Source organism: Canis lupus, chromosome X (assembly GCF_003254725.2).
Source record: "Canis lupus dingo isolate Sandy chromosome X, ASM325472v2, whole genome shotgun sequence".
Classification (NCBI taxonomy): Eukaryota; Metazoa; Chordata; class Mammalia; order Carnivora; family Canidae; genus Canis; species Canis lupus.
In genome coordinates, this window is record NC_064281.1 from 40,545,644 (window position 1) to 40,568,219 (window position 22,576).

Genomic DNA, 22,576 nt, shown 5'->3' on the forward strand with positions numbered 1-22,576 from the left:
GCCTTCTACTCCTTCCTGAAGTGTTTGTGATCAACTGGAAGCCAGGGGGGACTCAGAAATAACCTTAGGGGTGCCCATGACCCACCTTCTAGCCTGTAGATGAAGTTTCCATAAGTAGGACACATGATGATGCAGGGCTTTCATCATAGTTGAGACAAATGGATTAGTGAAAGTAAAAATAAAGAACCAAGGATGTTAGACTAGTAGGTTGGTTATGATCCTCTCCTTTGATAATTCTTCTCTTTTCCCTCCCTTGTGTTTCAACAGTAACAATCCATGTTTCCCCTAAGCTATACAAATCTATTTTTTCTTTTTGCCCACTACTTTGAGGTCTGAGTAGAACTAGGCAAGTATTTGGGGGAATGTAGGGGAAGGCAGGAGGCATTGGGTCTTTGTGAAGACATGGCATTACAGAGGGCTTTTATAAGCCTTGATCAGGGAGGGATACAGAGGTTGAATATTATCATAGGACATAATGCACCTACTTCCTCATGAAGGTTACATGAAACAGGAGCTGAGAAAGGTAGAGATCATATGCTGGCTTACATTTAAAAAAAAATCTCTCATCAGGGAATAACTTACCTCACTTACCTCACTTTATAGGTGACACCCATCTGGCACTTTCCTGAAGTGGCTTATATGGGGACACTGGAGTGGTTTAGCAGTTTCTCCCTGTTGTTCAGTTATAGTGTGGCTGGGAAAGCTGAAGCATTCTGGTTTGTGGGGAGAATTTAGGGTGAATGGGTAAAAATGATGAGCGAATAAAAAGGTGCTAGCAAATGGTCATTACAGACCAAGTAACTACCTTTTTGACTTTCTGTTTTCTGAAATATTTGTGACTCCCCCATGGTTATTTTTGCCTCCTCCCTGTAGTAGGTCTCTCCTTAGACAATAGTAGCAAAGCTCTTACCATCAGAACTGCTTCTGCTTCTCTGGGGGACAGAAAGAAGGGTCCTGGGGAGAGTTTACCTAAACCCACAGCTAAGCTTCGGAAAAGTAACTCAGAGGGCAGTCAACTGAGGAAAGTAGGTGGGGGGCCTGGTGTGGGAAAATGGTACTGGTGTTTTTGACTAATAGGAGATGCCTATGCGTTGATTGATACTTTTTTTTTTAAGATTTTATTTATTTATTCATGATAGTCACAGAGAGAGAGAGAGAGAGGCAGAGACACAGGCAGAGGGAGAAGCAGGCTCCATGCACCGGGAGCCCGATGTGGGATTCGATCCCGGGTCTCCAGGATCGCGCCCTGGGCCAAAGGCAGGCACCAAACTGCTGCGCCACCCAGGGATCCCTGATTGATACTCTTTAAGCAGTAAATAATCTCTGTCACAACCCAGAGACCATAGCTGAGCCTACTATCCAAGGAGCTCCTTGTCCCTTGATACGAGCTGATAGGCAAGGATATCTGAGCGCGGAATGTGCTTTTTGAAATGCTGACAAGAGAATATGGTACCAGCATGGCCAGTACACCAGACCTTGTGTTTTGGAGTCTCCTGGGAAAATTCTTCTTCCATTTTTAGATTTTAAAAACTTATTTTGATTATAATTGCAAAAAGTTGCAAGAATAGTACAAAGAACCTCCTGTATTCCCTTTACCCAAGGTCACTAATTATCAATAGTTTGCTCCCAAAGCAAAGACTATACTGTGCTTTATCATCTGTTCTTTCTGTTTCTTTTTCTGAGCCATTTGAAAGTAACCATTGAGAGATTGACATTGTCAAGGGCATCCTGTCCTAAAGAGTGGCTCAGGTGTATCCTTGGGGTATAGCAGAATTTTGGTGGTGATGCAGGGCCCCAGAGGGAGAGTCAAGTCTACCTATAGCTGTAAAGCACATGTGAGTCATATGGAATCTCTGGTGCTAGATATAGAAATCAGTATCAATTGTAAAAGTGGTTAAATTTGTTCCCAACTATGCCAAACTTCAATATTGTTAGGAAAATCCACCTCACCACTCCGCAGCTTTGCAGCTGTAATGTATTCTCCAACATTTTCATTTAATTCATTCAGCAAACATCTGTTGAGTGCCTCTTATTTGCTGGGAGTATAAGAAGTGAAAGATAACTCACTTCATCCTATTAAGAGTTCAACATCCAGTGTAAAGGAAGAAAGAAATCTACCGTCACAGTCATGGGGAAGAGCATTTCTGTTGAAGGAGTTTACAGGAGGTGCTTAGAACACCACAAACTGGTTAAGGATCTGAAGAATAGATACATGGGAGTCGAATGTGAAGATCCATTTTCTCTGAGACTTGCTGCTCTTAGGTGACAAGGTTCATGAGTTAGGGAAGCCTTTGGTTTCCTATAGCCAGCACAAGCTATGGGGTCAGGACAACTTGGATTTGAATCTACCACTTGATCTGGGCTGGTACTTGACTTCTCTATGCCTCAGTTTCTTCATCTGCCTAATTTGACATGTCCAAAGTAATAATTAATTGAGGTAATAATTGCTCTGTAAACATTCATTTTTATCTCCCTCCCTCCAAATGCAGTATGTGGGGAAATAAGGTGAGCAGTATTAAGTGTTAAGGTGGGATCCAAGGAGGTGTTTCTATTTTTCCTACAAATATGTAATTGCTAATTGTATTGAGAGCTATGATGGAGATCACTGTAAGGGATAATAACAGCAGCTATGACTTGTTAACCATTTTTTGTACACTGAGCACTGTGCTAAATATTTAACATAGAGTATCACTCTGAGGTGTAAGGCAAAGGTGACTTGCCTGTGGTCACACAGCAAATAAAAGGTAGAATGCTTTTATAAGGGAGACAAGCAAAGTGCCCTGGACCCTGAATAATGAGAAGGAATAAGCAAGGTAAAAGAAAGGATTGTCAGGCAGAGGGAACACACCAGGTGTTGTGAGGACAGAGGTGAAAGAGAGATGTGGAAAGGATCCATAGAGGTTTGGCTAGGACCCGGGGAAAGAGAGATGAGGTAGGCAGGGGGAGATTGACAGGGCCTTATGGGATCTCATTAAGAAGCTTGTGTTTTATTCCAAGGGCAGTGGGAGGCTGCTGGAAGGTGTTTTTCACCTTAAACCATAAGGGGTATGTGTGGGTGGGTGGGTGTGGTGCAGTGTGTGTAATCCTGAAAAGCATCTAGTGAGACCTAAACAAAAGTAGTTTTTTTTTTTAATTTTTTAAAATTTATTTATGATAGTCACATAGAGAGAGAGAGAGAGAGAGAGAGAGAGAGAGAGAGGCAGAGACATAGGCAGAGGGAGAAGCAGGCTCCATGCACCGGGAGCCCGACGTGGGATTCGATCCCGGGTCTCCAGGATCGCGCCCTGGGCCAAAGGCAGGCGCCAAACCGCTGCGCCACCCAGGGATCCCAACAAAAGTAGTTTTAAAGTCATTTCCCCTTCAGTATCCCACTTTGTGATCCAATGGAGGCAGTGTTTCTGGCCCAAATGTGTAGATCTTAAACAGTTTCTATGGCCCACCATTAACACAGCTAAAAAGAGTTGCTGTGATGCTGGAAGAAGCTGGTCCTGCAGAATGCTTCTAGAAGGTTTAATTAGGCTTATATATCTGATGCTTTTTAGGCTGCATTAAGGGAGCTCTTTCAGCTTTCACTGAGCCCTGTCAAATGGGGGGAAAAATTAGGAAAACTAATTCCTGGAAACCTGAGTTATTGTTCAGTGGTAGAAATGGAACTGTTGAGTATAAGACTTCAGTTTAAATATATCATGATAAGGATTCTTCAGTGACTAAATGGAAATTTTTAATGTTTTTTGTTTTTTTGGTGTGTGCCATCTGTGATGGCAGACAGCACATTTGTGAGAATCTGGGAAGACTTAGGCATTTTTTCAGTACTTATATATTTATTTATTCTCATCCAGGTACTGCAGGTTTTTCTGTTTGAAACTATTTCTTATGTGCAGAATCAACTGCACAGGGAGAAAACCAGTGTTCTCTTCCCCTTTCCATATGTAGCAGACCATAAACATATTTACTTTGAAGTAGTCTTTGTCTGTTAGTTTTTTTTTTCTCTTTTTGGCAGGGATGGTTGTTAGCTGGTGGTTGGATGATCTAGGATGGCCTTGCTCACATATCTGGTGGCTGTCAGGCCAGTTGGTCTAGGAGGCCCTAAGTGAGGACAGCTCATCTCCACTCCGAAGTGGTCTCTCCTTTAGCTGACTGGTTTGGATCTGTTGACATGGTCTCAAAGGCACAAAGAAACAAACAAGAGCAAGTGGCAGTGCACAAGCATTTCTCAGGTGTCTGCTCGTATCACATTTGGTATTGTCCTATTAGCCAAAGTTGGGGAGTGCTTCCTTGGCCAAGCCCAGAGTCATTGTGGGAGGGAACCATCTAAAGGTACAAATGCAAGGAGGTGTTTTTTTAACTGAGGACCATTACTGCAGTAATGCATAATAATTATTAATGAATGTAACCTCTTTTCTTTTGATAAATCTTATTAAGCACTCATTTCTTTTTTTTTTATTTTTTTATTTTTTTAAGCACTCATTTCTAAATGTAGTGTATTTAAGAAAAGAGAGAGAGAAAGAAAGGGGAGAGGAGAAGCAGAGGGAGAGAGAATTTTAAGAAGGCTTCACATCCAGTGTGGAGTTCAACATGAGGTTCAATCTCACAACCCTGAGATCATGACCTGAGCTGAAGTCAAGAGTCAAACCCTTAACTGACTAAGCCACCCAGGTGCCACTAAATGTAGTATATTCTTCAAACTAAGTAGTATGCGCCATTACTTCTACTCAGTGTGGAGCTGAGTGATGGTTTTTCTAGAAGGAAACCAGAAGGGGAGATAGTGTGGCTCTGGATGTAGGTACTCTTGCAAATGGCTTGAATGCTCACTGATCTTTGTGGCTGTTATCAAAGGAGTTCCTGCATTTCCTCAACCTCCTTTCAAGCTTTATGCCCTAAAACTTATTGTGCTAGACTATACTGTGCTTTGTAGTCAAGCAGAAAATGGTTAATTGGAATTGGAAACCCATCACTACCTGAAAGATGAGAGAAACATTTGCAGCTTTTCTACATAACCTTTTTTTTTAAAAAAAAATATTTTATTTATTTATTCATGAGAGACACACAGAGAGAGAGAGGCAGAGACACAGGCAGAGGGAGAAGCAAGCTCCATGCAGGGAGCCCAACGTGGGACTCGATCCCGGGTCTCCAGGATCAGGCCGTGGGCCGAATGCGGTGCTAAACTGCTGAGGCACCCGGGCTGCCTCTACATAACCTTTATAGTTTTTACCTGAGAAGAAATCCTTATATGGGCATTATGATAAAGACAAAGGATTCTCTGTAGGTATATATTTTATTTGGTCGAGATTTTATTTTTTTTTTATTTTATTTTTTTTTTACAAAGAAGTTCTAATTCAGTGAACTCCTTCTTTTTTTTTTTTTATTTATGATAGTCACACACAGAGAGAGAGAGAGAGAGGCAGAGACACAGGCAGAGGGAGAAGCAGGCTCCATGCACCGGGAGCCCGACATGGGATTCGATCCCGGGTCTCCAGGATCGCGCCCTGGGCCAAAGGCAGGCGCTAAACCGCTGCGCCACCCAGGGATCCCCTGGTCGAGATTTTAAAGTCTCCCTGTGGTTGCAGTGAAGAATCCAGTAGTGTATTGTGAAGTGAGTGGTCAGTGATCAGCAGTTCGGGGCATCAGCCTTTGACCTTTATTTGTGAAGTTTTCAGAGGTAACCCTTTTCTCATAAACTGAAATAGGATTTTTCAACCAGCTATGGCCTGAAATATATTACATAAAAATGCAGCTGGACCCTAGGAAGCATGTGTGGGAAACTGAGGAGAAGGCTCACTTTGTTCATTTTAGAGATGCACATTCCTCCAGAAAATTGCCTGGTGATAGAATCTCAGCTTTCTTTCTTTTCCTCCTAGGATAAAAATTAAAAATGGAAAATCCCTGACATTTTAAAAGTCAGTGTCTTGAAAATAGCCATCAAAATCATAAATGTATATATCATTTGACCCAGCAAACACTTCCAGGAATTTATTCAACAAATATTTGCATATTATTTGGAATATTTATAATAGCAAAAGATTGGTTAATGTTCTAAGTATCAGTCAAGGCTTGGTTGTACAGTAGAATATTAAAAGATACCGCATGAGGGCAGCCTCAGTGGTGCAGTGGTTTATCGCGCCTGCAGCCCAGGGTGTGATCCTGGAGACCCAGGATTGAGTCCCGCGTCGGGCTCCCTGCGTGGAGCCTGCTTCTCCCTTTGCCTGTGTCTCTGCCTCTCTCTCTCTCTCTCTCTCTTTCTGTTGCTCATGAATAAATAAATAAAATATTTTTTAAAAATAAAAGATACCACATGATTTCTAAGGTGTACAAAATGAAGAAAAATAAGAAACAGAACAGTGTGTATTGTATGCTACCATTTGTGACAGCTACTGGGGCAGTAATATGTACTGTATAATATATACATTTTGCTTACATAGACATAAAATATTTCTAGAAGGATGTTCAAGACACTGATAGCTTTAGAACATATATAGTGAGGGTAGAGGGTTGAAAGATCTTTTTACTGCATAAACTTCTGTATATACCTTTAAAAAATTTTTTTTGGTTGTCAAGTGATCCTCCATTGAAATATTTTACTTTGTTAGTTTTTGTTTTGTTTTGTTTTGTTTTGTTTTTTACTTTGCAGTTCTTAAGTAGGTGGGCATTCCACTGCACTACTATTGATGTCATCTATGATGTCATGAGGGTGGTGGTCATCAACATTGCAGCCCACAGATGGGGCAGTCCCCAGGATCTCTTTAATGGTTCCAGAGAGTTCTCTGGCTAAACATCAGTGCTGCATCTGTCAGGCAATGTTGACAGTATCATCAAAAGTGCTATTTCCACTGTGCTTAATGTTTTTCTGCTTCTTTCTGTCTCTTGGTGGTTCCTTGAGGGCTTTGATAATCAGGGCAGAAGCAGAAGGTACCACTTCAGTCTGGGCTGAATGGTCAGTTTCACTGTTCCTCAGACCCTTCTAATCACTGGTTGCCTTGGCAATGTCATCAGTGTTTTTTAAAGATAGACACAGGGGGGAGAGTGTGATCTTTGGGGCCAAGCCATACATGGCACTGACTTCCCCACCAGTTCACCTTAGGTATAAAACTTTGATCTTGTTGGAGTTGAACATAGGCAGTATGGTGGAGGCAGTGGTGTTAGATCAGCCCAGATTCAGGAGGACCCAAGACAGTTGCACCTTTACCACCTCCAAGCTGAAAGTCAAAAGTACCTTTTGAATTTTAAGCCATGTGAATACATTACCCTATTTTAAAAATCAAATAGATTTATTTATTTTTTTAAAGATTTTATTTATTTATTCATGAGAGACACAGAGACAGAGAGAGAGGCAGAGACACAGGCAGAGGGAGAAGCAGGCTCCATGCAGGGAGCCTGACATGGGACTTGATCCCGCGGCCCCAGGATCAGGCCCTGGGCTGAAGGCGGCGCTAAACCGCTGAGCCACCTGGGCTGCCCCAAATAAAATTATTTAAAAAGATACGGTATATGGTGATGATGATGTGAACTGCATGGACTCCCACCTAAGTTGATCTGGTCAGAGCTATCCCTGGTAAGAAAAAAATATATAGATATAGATACAGATATACAGTTTTTTGTTTCCTAGAAGTGCTTCAGAATAGCGTACTTCTGAATTTTTAGAAGTCCTGCCTTTTCCAGAATGTCATATGAATGGAATCATACCCTATTTAGCCTTTTTTGGTCTGGCTTCTTTTATTTGATTCATCCATGTTATGTGAATTAATAGCCTGTTCCTTTTTATCACTGAATAGTATTCCATTGTATGGGTGTACCACAATTTGTACATTTACCTCTTGAAGGACAACTTAGCTGCTTCCAGTTTCTTGGTGATTATAAATAAAGCTGCAGTAAATATTAGCATACAGATTTTTTTTTAAACGTAAGTTTTCAGTTCATTTGGGTAGATATATAGGGGTGGGTTTGCTGAGTTTTTATAAGAAATTGCCAAACAGTCTTCCAAAGTGGCTCTGCCATTTTGCATTCCCACTAGCCATGAATATGAGGTGTGTGTCAAGTTTCCTTTTGCTGCATATGGATATCCAGGAGTTCCAGAACCATTTGTTGAAAAGACTGTCCTTTCTTCATTATTATTGGTTTTGCACCTGTGTCAAAAATGTGACTATGCCTGTGTGGGTCTACTTCTGGGCTCTGTAATCTGTTGCATTGATCTGTGTGTCCATCATTTTGCTATTAAACACTGTCTTGATTACTATAGCTTTATAGTAAGTCTTGAAATTAGTTAATATGAGTACTTTTACTTTTTTTCTTCTCTACCAGAATTGTAATCATAAGAGAGGACATTCTTGTTCCAGTCTCTCACCATTAAGTATGATGTTAGCTATAGGGTTTTTTTTTTAGATTTTATTTATTTGAGGGAGAGAAAGCACAGGCAGGGGAGGGGCAGAGGGAGAGGGAGAAGCAGACTCCTGACCAAGCAGGATGCCTGACATGGGGCTTAATCCCAGGACCCTGAGATCTTGACCTGAGCTGAAGGCAGACACTTAACCAACTGAGCTACCCAGGCTTCCCTAGCTGTAGGTTTTTAAAATATATATACCCTATTGCACTGAAAAGAGTTACCATAGCAGTCCTGACACTGTTTGCTATCTTTAGAAGGTCTTGCAAGATTGGCCCTTGGCTGCTGTCTTGAAAATTGGCTCTTCAAACATTTTGAAAATAAAATATTCAACCTTCATTTATTCCTTTTCCAGTGTTCATTTCTTTATGTTAATCCAAGCTTCCACCTTAATCATAATCTTTCAGCCTGAAAAAATTTTCCTTAATTAACAATTCTTTTGTGCAAGGTCTGCTGACAGTAAATTCTTTGCTTTTGTTTGAGAAAGTCTTTTTTTTTCCTTCGCTTCTGAAGGACATTTTCGTGGGATATGGAATTCTGAGTTGACAATTTTTATCCTCTTCAACATATTACCCCACTGTTGCCTTGTTTGCATGGTTTCTGCTAAGTCTGCTGTAACTTTTATTCTTCTTTCTCTCTCTATATAGATATAGATAGAGATATAGTTTTAGTAGTTAATGTGTTTTTTTCCTCTGACTGCCTTTGAGCTCTTTGTCTTTGCCTAGATGTGGCTTTTTAATTTTGTCATATTTGTCCTGCTTGGTGTTCTTCTGAGCTTCTTGTATCTGTGGATTGTTGCCTGTCACTAATTTTGGAGAGTTCTCAGTCATTATTTTTTCAAATAATTCTTTGGGTAGCCCTGGTGGCCCAGGGGTTTAGCACCGCCTTCGGCCTGGGGTGTGATCGTGGAGACCCGGGATTGAGTCCCACGTCAGGCTTCCTGCATGGAGCCTGCTTCTCCCTCTGCCTGTGTCTCTGCCTCTCTGTCGTGAATAAATAAAATCTTTTTAAAAAATAATTCTTGTATTCCATTCTCTTTTTTTTAATTCCCCCGGGATTCCAATTACAAGTATGTTATACCTTTTGATATTTTCCCATAGTTCTTGTATGCTGTGTTCTTTTTTTTTCACTCTTTTGTCACTTTTTGTTTTAATTTTTATTGATTTGGCCAATAAACTCAATTGTTAAACTCACTGATCTTTCCTTGGCTGTGTCAATTCTACTGTTGAACATGTTGGTTTGGTTTTTTTTTTTTTTTTAAGTTCTAGCATTTCCATTTGATTGTTATGCTATCTTCTTGCTGAAATTATTCATCTATCTAGTCTTGCATGTTGTCTACTTTTTCCATTAGAGTCTTTAATATATTAATCATAATTCTAAATTTCATTTGATAGTACCAACATCTATGTCATACTGAATCTCAATCTGATTATTGCTTTGTCACTTGGAATATTTTCTTGCCCTTCATTATGCCTCATAATAAAAAGCTGAACATGGCTGAAAAGTTGAAACTGAACATCAGGAGATGCTGAGTTAAATATTTGATATATTTGGGTAAGAACACAGATGTCCTTCTGCTAGGCCTTTAGTGTGGGGATTTGAGTTAATCTAGTCAGGAGTTGGCTTGTGTTTGATGTTTCTTTTTGGTAGGGCACCAGAGATTTCTGATTCCTCTAGTGATACCTTCTTTTTGACTCCTGCTTGGCTTTGGGTTTTTCCTTTGTGCTGTTTCCCAAGAGCTGTTATAGCCCTCCCAGTTGGATTCCATTGTTACTAACTACATAGCTGGTTTGCCAGGTGGTGGATGGTGGAGGAGGAGGGAGTTCTCTGATGATTTGATTAAGCCTCAGACTTAGACACGCATTGGAACCTGGGTCTTGATTATGTCCTTTACAAGATCCTGCCCCTTCTCCAGGGGGTGAAGCTTCTTTTCCTTTTTTCTTGTCTTCCTTTTCCCCAGCTGCAGTGAGTATCCACCAGTGTCCTTAAACCAAGGGTTTTAAGCCCTTCCCCCTGCAGATTAATAAGCCTTTTGTTCTGTACTGGCGGTAAAGGAAAGGGGTCTGGGTGGATTTCACAGTGGGTGTTGTTTTCCTCAACCAACCAGCACCAGGATGGAAGCTTTCTCTGGGATTTTCCCTGATTCTTTCTGTAAGAGCTTGGTGGGATTCCTGTAGGAAAAACTTGTAAGAGAATGGGAATTCCTCCACCCCATGTGGAGCCTAGAAGCTTCATACTGTCATGACATCCCATACTCTGGTCTTCAGTAATTTGTTAGAATTTCTAGTTTGATCTTCCTATCAGATTACATGCTTGGATCCTATGCCTACCTGCAGGCATCTGTCTCTTCAGATATCCAGATGGTGGTTTGCCCTGTACTCAGTTCTTTGATAGGTCCAAGAAGAGTCGTTGGTTTTTCAGTTTGTCTAGTACCTTCTTTTTTGTAAAGGTGAGAATGATGGCTTACCAATCCTTTACCAGCTGAAACCTGTGTCCTGAGAAATAAGTTTTCATCTGTATAAATGTCTAATGCAGTGCGTGGCCCATAGAAACTCAGTACAGATTAGCTTTTCCTTTTTCTTTTTCTCACCTCCTTGAATTTTATGGTTTTATGGCTAGGGAGCTAGGAATAATTGATTCTGGTTTGGGTTCTGCCTGTTTTAGGCTTTAAAAGCCTCTACACTGCTGGCAGTATGTTGTTCTGTGTCTTGCTATCTTCCAGAATTCTATATATGCCTTTATAATTATTGAGAACATTATTAGCACTCAGTAATAATTTGCCTCATTCAAAATTAGAGTGTGATTTAGTCTTTCCACAGTATAGGTTTTGTTAGTGACCATGTATTTGTCATTTTTATTCCCCACATTTCCAGGTGCAGTTTAGTTCAGCAAATATTTGAGTGCCCACCGTGCTGTAAGGCATTAGGTGTTGAGTAGAATACAAGCATGGCCTGGTAAGTGGAGTAACCAAGAGGTTCTCAAAGGCAATGGAGATGAGACCCTTTGGATGTAAGGATATTGCCATTTGGGAAATATCTCCATTTTGATCTAGAAGGATTAAAATTGTTTTTAATTCTGTTTTTAGTTATACTAGAGATATACTAGAGTTGCATTCTAGTAAAAATTGAAAAGGTGTAGAAAGAGAGCCATGGTTGTCCATGACATCCTTATAACAGCCTCATTTCATTACATTCTTCTCAGGGTTAATTTTTATTACTTATTTTTTATTTACTATGCAAGTTGCTATATCAAGTATCATGTATTTTTAAGGGACTAAGCACACAAATTCTGTTAACTTTTGTTTAATGGGATAACTCATCATTCAGTTTGGTTGTGTAGCCTAATAATGTCTTTTTTGCTTCACATTATAGTTAACTCTTTTAATTTTTAAATCTGAAAACTATCGTTAATGGTAGGTAGAACTGTGTTTTCTTTTTACATAAATTAGTACTGACCAAAAAGAAGATGACCTTTTTCTTTAATTATCATATAGTAAAACTGACTTTTGGGGGCATGCATAGTCCTGTGGATTTTGATACATGTATAGATCAGTATAACCACCATCATAATCAAGGTACAAAATAGTCCCATCACCTGAAAAAACTCTGTGTTACCTTTTCAGTCACACTTTTCCCACCCCCAACCCATGACAGCCACTGACTGATCTGTGCTCCATCACTAGTTTTATCACTTTGAGGATGTCACATAAATGGAGTCAGACTGAATGTAATCTTTTGAGTCTTGCTTTTTTTCACTCAGCATAATGCTTTTGAGATTCATCCAAGTTGTGCATATTAATAGTTTATTCCTTTTTTATTGTTGAGTAGTGTTCCATTGTAGAAATGTACCACATTCGGGTTTCTAGCAGTTTTGGTAATTATAAGTAGAGTTGCTATAAGAATTCATATGCAAGTGTTTATGTGCACATACAGTTTCAGTTTCCTAGGGCAAATAACCTGAGAGTGAGATTGCTAGAATTATACTAACATTCATGGTAAAACTTAGTTGCCTAGAGTTTGAATGGTAGAATGGATAGAGTAGTAGAGGCTCAAGTTGTTTGAATTCTTCTTTTGCTTCTTAGTTATGCAACCTTGAGTGAATTTAACCTCTTTGTGCCCCAGTTTTATGTTTTGTAAAACGAAGTTAATAATAATAACCATTGGGATTGCTGTGTGGAATTAATGGCATATTAAGGATAAAATGCTGATCAATGTTTGGCAAACCAAATATTATTATTATTTCATGCTTAACTGAACCTTGTCAGAAACATTTGTCTTTAATTAAAATAGGAAATTAAGTAATCCATAAGTGTGATGTGTTTAGGAAGGCAAGCCTTCAAAGCATGCTGTCTCTAGGAGAAATTTTAAAAGTTATTCTCAGTGGTGAAAAAATTTAGGAACATAGATGTACAGGAGTCCTATGTAACATCCAAAGGTTGGACTAGATGACCAATTTTGATGGTTTTACTTGCCCTCTCAACATTAAAAGAATCATGTTCACTAAGAATTTAATCCATTGCTATATTTAATAGAGAAGCTGCAAAAACTACTTCAGGATCAGCTAACACTCATTTAGTGCTTGCTATATACCAGTCTCCAGGATAGGGACTCAAGTGTATAAACCTTAGTATGTCCCCACAAAATAAGTAATTTGGATAATCACTGAGTGATATTTTTATACTTTTTTAAAGGTAACTGTTGAAGACACTGATGAGGCATGATTTCTTGAAGTGCCCATGATGTGAACCACCTATGATATCTCAGATCCTATCTTGAAACAGGAAACCTCCCCAGTTTTGAGGAGCACATTGAGGAGAGAATTGTAAAACCTCAACATGTCTACTCAAATCTCTCCCTAGAGCACTATGTCATTAGAATGTAACAGAGGCTCCTTTCTTGCATAACTGTTATAGAGTATGGTCTGGCTCAGTCTGAGAGAATGCCAAGGCAGAAGAGATGTGTTTTCCCCGGAGAACTTTCCCTGTCCTATGAGGTACACACAAAGGGCTACCCATTCACCTACTAGAGAGTGGGTGAAAGCCAGGAGGTGCAAAGAGGAACCTTCCTTCTCTTGTCTGTTCAGTTGTTTTGTAATGTATTCACATGCCACAGTCTATCAACTGAGGACAATTCTTCACCTGGAATTTCAAGGGAAGTGGGTGAAACAAGAAGTTAGAGCACATAGTCTGGGATGTCATCTCTAAACTGTCCTCACTGCCTCACCTCCCCAAGTACCACCAGCACAACACTCGAGTTTACCTGGAACCTTTCCTCACAGTTGGAACATTCTTCCCTCTTTGCCCTGCCAATCCTGCCTGGGCCATTTCTCGCAAATTCTAGCCCAGCAAGACACTCCCCCTTGCCTCAAAACCACTTGTTTGGACACCGTTCTCTACTCCATATTTCTTCATTACATCATGTCTTGTTTTTCTTTTCAGTAGGCTCCATGCCTAGTGTGGAGCCCAACACAGGCCTTGAACTCACAATCCTGAGATTAAGACCCGAGCTGAGATTAAGAGTCAGATGCTTAACTGACTGAGCCACCCGGGTGCCCCAATCATGTCTTTCCTATTCACTTTGTCACCTAATGCCATACTTCCTTACTCTGTGACCTATTTCATATATACACGATCTGAAGGTTTACAACTAGACTGTCTTTCCCAGAGTGGTAGGAAACCCTCAAATTCTCTATATCCTATCTCCACAAATACCTGAAAGAGAATTGTTGCCTGCTATTTAATTAAGCCAAACAGCGATTCTCATTTTGTGTTTAAAAATTACATATAACATGTTCTAATGGCTACATAAGTCCCGTGAAAAGTGATAGTTTGGGAAATAAATATGCATTTTGTGGACTGTCAGGAGAAAGCTGATGTTTTGCCATGCTGCCACAGTGAAAAGTGTGTCCATACCATTTACCTGGATATAGCATGGCTTCACAGTATAGATTACAGTCAAAACTTCAAGCAGCTTTTTTCTGGTTCCATCATGCATTCTAGCTTTCCCCATAATTCTTTGCCCACTTAAAATGTTAAAGAGCACTGGGAATTTTAAAATTAAAAAAAATATATAGACAAAACAGGGATCCCTGGGTGGCGCAGTGGTTTAGCGCCTGCCTTTGGCCCGGGGCATCCTGGAGACCCGGGATCAAATCCCACGTTGGGCTCCCGGTGCATGGAGCCTGCTTCTCCCTCTGCCTATGTCTCTGCCTCTCTCTCTCTCTGTGTGTGACTATCATAAATAAATAAAAATTTTAAAAAAATTATTAAAAAAATATAGGCAAAACATTGCAAACAGTTGTATCCTACTTGTCTCATATGAAACCTGCATCTTATATATAGGAGAGGGGAGTGGGTGTGTGTTGAGCCTCAGTTTAGATCTCCCCAGGATAACCAACTTAGGTCCAGGATAAACATTTTTTATACTTTGGGAATACCTGGGTGGCTCAGTTGGTTAAGCATCTGCCTTCTGCCGAGGTCGTAATCCCAGAGTCCTGGGATGGAGCCCTGTGTTGGGCTCCCTGCTCAGCGGGGAGCCTGCTTCTCCCTCTCCCTGTACTGCTCTTCCTGCTTGTGCTCTCTTGCTTGGTCTGTCAAATAAATACATACATACATACATACATACATACATACATACAATCTTTTTTTTTAAAGAAAGCATTTTTTATACTTGTAAATAAACCTGGCTGTAAAAGCTCCAGTTATGCCCTTTAACCCCTTGAAGAGAATTCATGTAGACACTTCTCTTTAGGGAAATAATTTCTAGGCTGTTTTCTTGCCATGATCTCTATGCCTCTGTACTCCAGGCCCAAATTCAACTTCCTTCCAGACTACTATCCTTAAAGATGCAGGCTGTAAAGGTCTCTTCTTCCTTATACCCCCATTCCCACTCTCACCATGAGGCCACCACTGACCCCTCACTGCTCACTGCATGGTGGACAGTGTCTAACTTCCTGAGAGCCTAGCAGTTAAAGTTCCCCACATCCAGTCCTAACCTTTCCCACCATCCTTACCTCTTACTTTTCAAATCCTTTACTCGTTCTGCCCAAGTGTGCATTCACTAGAATCTAAACATACTATGAGTCATCCTGCCACTTCTGTGTGTACTGCCTTTGCCTGAAGTTCTCCACATTCCTCTGGGTTTGTTTCATCCTGTACATTCCGCAGGACCCACTCAAAAGCTTATCTTTTTTACCTCAATGGTTCCTTTAATCTTTGATGGCACACAGGACTGTGTTCAGCACTCATTTTCCCAAATGGGATGGTAGTATAGATTGGTTAATGGCCACAAAGTCCTTTCATTTCTGTATGTATGTGACTTTGCAGCACCTCCCATCAAGATAAGAGTCTGTTTCTCTACTCCCTGAATCTGGGCTGCCCTTGTAACTTGCTTTGGCCAATAAAATGCAGTGTGAGTAACTGTGTGACTTCGGCGCCTAGGTCTCAAGAAGTTTTGTAGCTTTCCCCTTGCTCCTTAGGAATCCTGAAGGAACCTTGTGAAGAAGACCAGCTAGTATGCTAGAGGAAGAGGAGGAAGAGATGCTGTGGGAAGAGGTCAGTCAGCAGCCAACCATCAAACATGTGAGTGAGGCCATATTAGAACATTGAGCCCCAGTCACATTGCCAGATGACTAACCATATGAGGGACTCAGGAAAGACTAATTAAAGAATAACCTAGCTGATTCTATCCCAAATTGCTGACCCACAGAATTGTAAGCACATAAAATGATTGTTATTATAAGCCACTAAGTTTTGGGATGATTGGGATCCCTGGGTGGCTCCGCGGTTCAGTGCCTGCCTTTGGCTCAGGGCGTTATTCTGGAGTCCCGGGATCGAGTCCCGCATCGGGCTCCCTGCATGGAGCCTGCTTCTCCCTCTGCCTTTGTCTCTGCCTCTCTCTCTCTCTCTCTCATAAATAAATAAAATCTTAAAAAAAAGTTTTGGGATGATTTGCTATGCAGTAATACATAACTGAAAGGGCATGGTTTGTAGTATTGTATTCCTAGGGCCTAGAGGACATGCCTATGGCAGGTTTTCTTTAAGTGATTATTGTGGATCACTTTCATCATGGTGTCACTCCTCTCTATTTAATAGACAAATAAGCTTTCAAATCTTCATGTCTTTTCCTAGTTTTCAAACAGTTCAAAGCTTGGATTAACACCGTCTTCAAGAATAGCACCTTTCAGTTTTTCTGTGCTCTATTGGACCAACATCCATCCATTTTCTCTCTTTGCAGCCCCATTACAGGTTGTACCCCTCAACTCCATGTCGCATCCCTTATTACTTAACCTTGTTCACTAACTGTAGGGTCAACCCATGGACTACCTGAATGCCATAAAGCTGTTTTTAACTTCCCAGCCCTCCACTGTGACTTTGAACTCCCATTACCTGATTCACATGTGCTTATAACTAGGGGGGACCTTAGAGATTGTCTCAGACAACTCCTTTGAGTTATGAGTGAGGAAAGGAATGCCCAGATAAGAAATAGCCATAGAAATGGCTTTTTCAGGTCATATGTTGGCAGTATCAATACCAGAACCCACATCTCATGCAGATTATTACCTGGGGATCCCTGGGTGGCTCAGCGGTTTAGCGCCTGCCTTCGGCCCAGGGTGTGATCCTGGAGTCCCGGGATCGAGTCCCATGTCGGGCTCCTTGCATGGAGCCTGCTTCTCCCTCTGCCTGTGTCTCTGCCTCTCTCTCTCTCTCTGTCTTTCATGAATAAATAAATAAAATCTTTTTTAAAATACCTAAAATATAGATTATTACCTAGTAGATTGCTTATTTGTACTTGGTTCATGTGTGTAAAACTGTGCCTCACTAATTAGACCATAGAAGTTCTTTGAAAAGGGAGTATATCTCTTCATACTTTCCTGCTATCCTCAAAGACTAGCCAGTGACCACTGAACATGTAAGCAGTCAATGAATACTTGTCGATTAATTGACATTTGAAAAGCAATTATGCTGGAATTACTCTTTTTTGTAAGGTTGCCAAGTTTTTGAAAAAATTACTGAAGTATAATTGACATAAATGCTATATTAATTTTAGGTATACAACATAGTAATTCAACAATTCTATGTATTCAGTGCTAACCACGATAAATGTAGTCACCATCTGTCACCATACAATGTTATTATAGTATTATTGACTACATTCTCTAAGCTGTACTTATCATTTACATGACTTATTTATTTTATAACTGGAAGCTTTTACCTCATAATCCCTTTTATCTGTTTCACTAATACGTGCGCCCACCTCCCCTTTGGCAACCACTGGTTTATTCTCTGTATTTAAGAGTCTGGGGTTTTTTGTCTCTGTTTTTTTTTTTTTTCTGTTTGCTCATTTGTTTTGTTTCTTAAATTTCACATATGAGTGAGATCATATGATATTTGTCTTTCTCTGATTTATTTCACATAGCATTATACCTTCTAGGTCCATCCGTGTTGTTGCATGTGGCAGAATTTCATCCTTTTTTTGGCTGTGAAATATTCCAGCGTGTGTGTGTGTCTCTGTGTGTCTGTGTATACACACCACACCTTTGTCCATATATCTGTGGATGAACACTTGAGTTGCTTCCATTTCTTGGCCATAAATAATTCTGCTGTAGACGTAGGGGTGCATTTATGTTTTCAAAGTAGTGCTTTTGTTTTCTTTGGTTAAATACCCAAGTGTGGAATTACTGGATCATTTACAGTATTTCTATTTTTAATTTTTTGAGGAACCTCCATAATGTTTTCCACAGTGGCTGCACCAATTTATATTCCTACCAGTAGTGCACAAGGGTTCCTTTTCACCCACATCTTTGCCAACACTTGTTATTTCTTGCCTTTTTGATACTAGCCATTCTGACTGGTGTGATGTGTTATCTCATTGTAAGGAACTGTTCTGTATCTTGTTTGTGGTGGTAATTACAACTGTATTCGTTTTTCAGAACTTGAATTGTACATTAAGGATAGGTTATACTGTGTATAAATTTTTAGAATTAAGGTATAATTCAAGGCAATTATGCTGAATAAGTCCATTTTTTTTATAAATGTGGCTAAATATACAGGTTATATGTTATTGTGAGAAAAGGAATTTGGCCCTTTGAAAATAAATTTGCACATGATAAGTACTCATGTTAGTTTCTTTCCTCCCTGCACACAAATGCTTCAGGATCATCTATCAAGACTGCTAAAGAAAGCATATATACCCTAGGAGATGGCTAGATCTCAGATGACCTCTAAGATCCTGTGATTGGTTTGAAAGGTAAATAAATGACTATTTTGGAACGCTTGTATAAGGTAAAATATATAAGTACCACCACACTATTCTGAAGCTGGTCCCCTAGAACCTTAATTGTCCTTACAAAGACTCGGGTATAAAATAAACTATTAACCCTCTGTTAATATAAATTATTTTAAAATTAAAAATAATACAGAAAGGTGGCCAAATGTTCTTTCATTGTCATACTGGAACATTGACTAACAGGCCCACCCAAGGATTATTTAGTTCTCTGGGGGATTGCGTCTTTGGAAGTAACATGTTAACTCAAAGATTTTTGTTGGGCAGAGATGTAAAAATTCTGTTTGTAGAAAAAATAATCCCAGAGAGTATAGATTAACTGTCCTATAGGACATTAACCACTTTTCTCTGTACCTTATCTATCTTATTGTAGCATTTTTAATTTTAGTACCTATATTTACCAGATCTCTCCAATATTCTTTGAATCAGCCTGAGTCCCTCACTAATAAAGTAGTCTTTCACATGTGTTCACTCTGTATTTGTAGGAGTCATTTTTTTAATTTTGAAAATTATACTTTGATACCTGAAACATCCTACAACATTGCCTAAGGATCATGCCCTATCCCGTACAAAGTCCCTGAAATCCACTACTGATTGCTGATTTTAATGCTGTACCAGCACCTTGAAATACCTTTGTGATCATGCTGGTACCTGAAGAGCTCTTCACACACACACACACACACACACACACACACACACACACAAAAGAAAAAAAAAAAAAAAAACTAGATACCTCTGCAGAACACTGCAGAAAGACTTTCTGGAACTATTCTCACAAAATGAGAAACTGATGTTCCTTCCTATCATGTTATTGTTCTATTTATAAGCCAAGAGGATGACATTAAGAACCTTTGTTTTAGGAGATCCAGAGCAAACAGACTCACACTGGGCCCTTCTTTCCTGTCAAACACTATTCCTTATAATCCACTTTTGCTAGTAATGGCCATAAAATAACTATATTGGAGCAATAAAAATTGATAAACTACCAGCTGCCTCAAAAATCTAATAGCTTTGGCAAAATATACTGTAGCTTGCTGTGATAGAGCCTCTTTTTCCCTAACAGGTTTTATTTTAACACTTTCTTTTTCACACTACTGAACAGCATAATCAAATCAACAATTCAGCAAATGCCCAGTGTGTTTCAGGCACTAGGCACTGCTCAGTCCTGACCACCCCTGCTCACCCTCTGCCTCAAGCAGGCTTCACTGGTACTCAGTGTCAGTCATTGATTTGCAGTTATCCAGGATGAAAGTGGAGAACAGAGCAAGCCCAGATGGAGGGTTGCAGTCTACCCTGTTAGCACCCACAGAGTCAAGGAAAAGAGTGGGTCTTTTTCACATTAATAAAAGCTACAAGGCCACTGAATATTAAATACATACAAATTTGAAACATCCTGTGAAACAGGAAGGGTAGGTTAAAACATGGTTCATTAACACCTGGTATTTATAAATATTCTGAATTGGCTTGATGACTTTATTGAAAGAGGTATAAACAAATACCTTGCAATAAAAACTCAAATTCAGAATAATCCAGGTATGGTGCCCATTTATACAGAGACCAAAGGGCCAACTTCCCATGCAGCATAGGGAATCCTCTGCAGAGAAATTTTGAACCAGAATTCTAAAACACCAGGGAGGAGGGGGTGGAGTGGGGTAAGAATATGGGACATAAGTAGGGGGAAATTTTTCAACTCCTTTTTTTCCTGGTGATTATTAAAACAAAGTTCTTTAATATTTCATCATAAAATGTTTTTGAAAAAATAATCAATTGGGCCAGCTTCTGCATTGGGATGTAGAGAGCTAGAAGGAGCATTGCTCCCACCCGTAAAATTTAAAAAAAAAAAAAACAGACTGATTTCAAATTCATGATCCATTATTGAACCTATCAGAAGTAGTTTGCTCAAGTATTTGTTCAGAGGAGTATTTGTTCAAAAATTTGGTCATTTTAAAATTTGGTAGTTTTCTTGCTATTAAGATTTTTTTTAAGTTTATTATTATTTTAAAGATTTTATTTTGGGGGCACCTGGGTGGCTCAGTCAGTTAAGCGAATGCCTTCAGCAGAGGTCATGATCCCAGGGTCCTGGGATCGAGCCCTACATAGAGCTCCCTGCTCGGTGGGGAGCCTGCTTCTCCCTCTCTCTCTGCTGCTCCCCCTGCTTGTGCACATTCTCTGTCTCGCTCTCTCTCAAAGAAAGAAAAGAAAATCTTTAAAAATAAAGATTTTTTTTTTTACATAATTTCTACTCTCAACACGGGGTTCGAACTCAACTCTGAGATCAAGAGTCACATACACTACCAACTGGGCCAGCGAGGCATCCCATATGTATTTATTTGTTTTAAGTATTTCTATACCCAGTGTAGGCCTTGAACTCCACCTGAGATCGAGTCACATGCTCTTCTGACTGAGCCAGCCAGGTGCCCTTTTAACTGTTAAGTTTTGAGAGGTATTTTTTTAATATTCTGGATAAAAATCCCTTATTGGTTACATAATTTATCAATATTTTCTCTACATCTGTGGCTTGGCTTTTCATTTTCTTAACAGTGTCAGTCACCAAGCAAGATTTTAATTTTGATGAAATCCAGTTTATCATTTTTTTAAAAGGACCATTTTATTAACTCTAGGTCATGAAGATTTTTCTCCTGTGTTTTCTTCTAAAAGTTTTATAGTTCTATATTCTACATTTAGGTTTATGCCCATTTCCAGTTAATATTTGTATGTGATGTGAAGTTTAGGTGGAGGTCTCTTTTTTACATGTGGATATCTTATTGTTTCAGCACCATTTGCCCAAAAGACTATCCTTCCTCCTTTAAGTTGTTTGTACCTTTGTCAAACATCAGTTGCCTATATTTATGTGAGTTGATATCTGAACTCTCTTGTTCCATTGGTCAGTTTTTATCACTTCACCAATACCACTGTCTTCATTACTGTAGCTTTACTGTAAGCCTTAAAATCAGTTAGTGTGAATTCTCTAACCTTTTTATTATTTTTAAAGATTTTATTTATGTATTCATGAGAGACACAGAGAGAGAGGCAGAGACACAGGCAGAGAGAAAAGCAGGCTCCACACAAGGAGCCCGATGTGAACTCAGTCCTGGAACTGGGATCACGCCCTGAGCTGACGGCAGACGCTCAACCACTGAGGCACCCAGGTGTCCCTCTCTAACCTTTTTAAAATTTGTTTTAGCTATTCTATACCTTTTGTTCATAAATCTTATTTTTTTTTCATAAATTTTAGAATCAAGTTGTCTATACTTACAAAAACTGCTTCGATTTTTACTGGAATCAGATTAAATCTAATGATGAATTTGATGAATGTGGAGATAATTGACATCTTTAATATGCTGAACATTCTACCACATGAATATAGTATATTTCGCCATCTATTTAGATTTTCACTTCTTTCTTTTGTCAGTGTTTTTAGTTTTCAGCATATAGGTCCTGTACATGTTTTGTTAGATTTACGCCTAAATATTCTATTTCTTTGGAGCTACTGTAAGTAATATATTTTTTAAATAATCAGTTTCTAATTGTTTATTGCCACCACATAGAAATATGATTTATTTTTGTATTGACCTTATATCCTGCTCCCTTGCTAAGCTAACTGGTTGTTATAGGACTTTAAAAAAAATAGAATATATTCCCTGATATATTTTATTTTATTTTTTTCCCTGATATATTTTAAGCAAACAATCATGTTTAGCAGTAGAGATAGTGCCATTTGGTTTTAAGTAATCTCTACACCCACTGTGGGGGGGGCTCAGACTTACAACCCCCAAATCAAGAGTCTCATGCTCTACCCACTGAACCAGCCAGGCACCCCTGTATGCCATTTATTTATCTGTTTATCCATCTGTCCATCCATCCATCCATCCATCCACTCATCCCTTATTGCACAGACCAGGACTTCCAGTATGATGTT

The 22,576-nt window shown here is 39.5% G+C and overlaps 1 protein-coding gene and 1 pseudogene across 3 annotated transcripts in view; one reads left to right on the forward strand and one right to left on the reverse strand.

The window, feature by feature from the left end:
* Window positions 1-22,576, forward strand: part of JADE3 (jade family PHD finger 3) — a 137,174-nt gene that overhangs the window by 2,608 nt on the left and 111,990 nt on the right. The window contains exon 1 of one of the 3 annotated variants that reach the window (XM_025468881.3): window positions 18,529-18,621. The exons of the other annotated variants lie outside the window; for them this stretch is intronic. The gene's annotated coding sequence lies outside the window, so the exon portion shown is untranslated. Of the gene's footprint in view, window positions 1-18,528; window positions 18,622-22,576 lie in introns of those variants that run through there. 3 annotated transcript variants of the gene reach the window in all.
* LOC112673213 (60S ribosomal protein L12-like) lies at window positions 6,632-7,141 on the reverse strand (annotated as a pseudogene).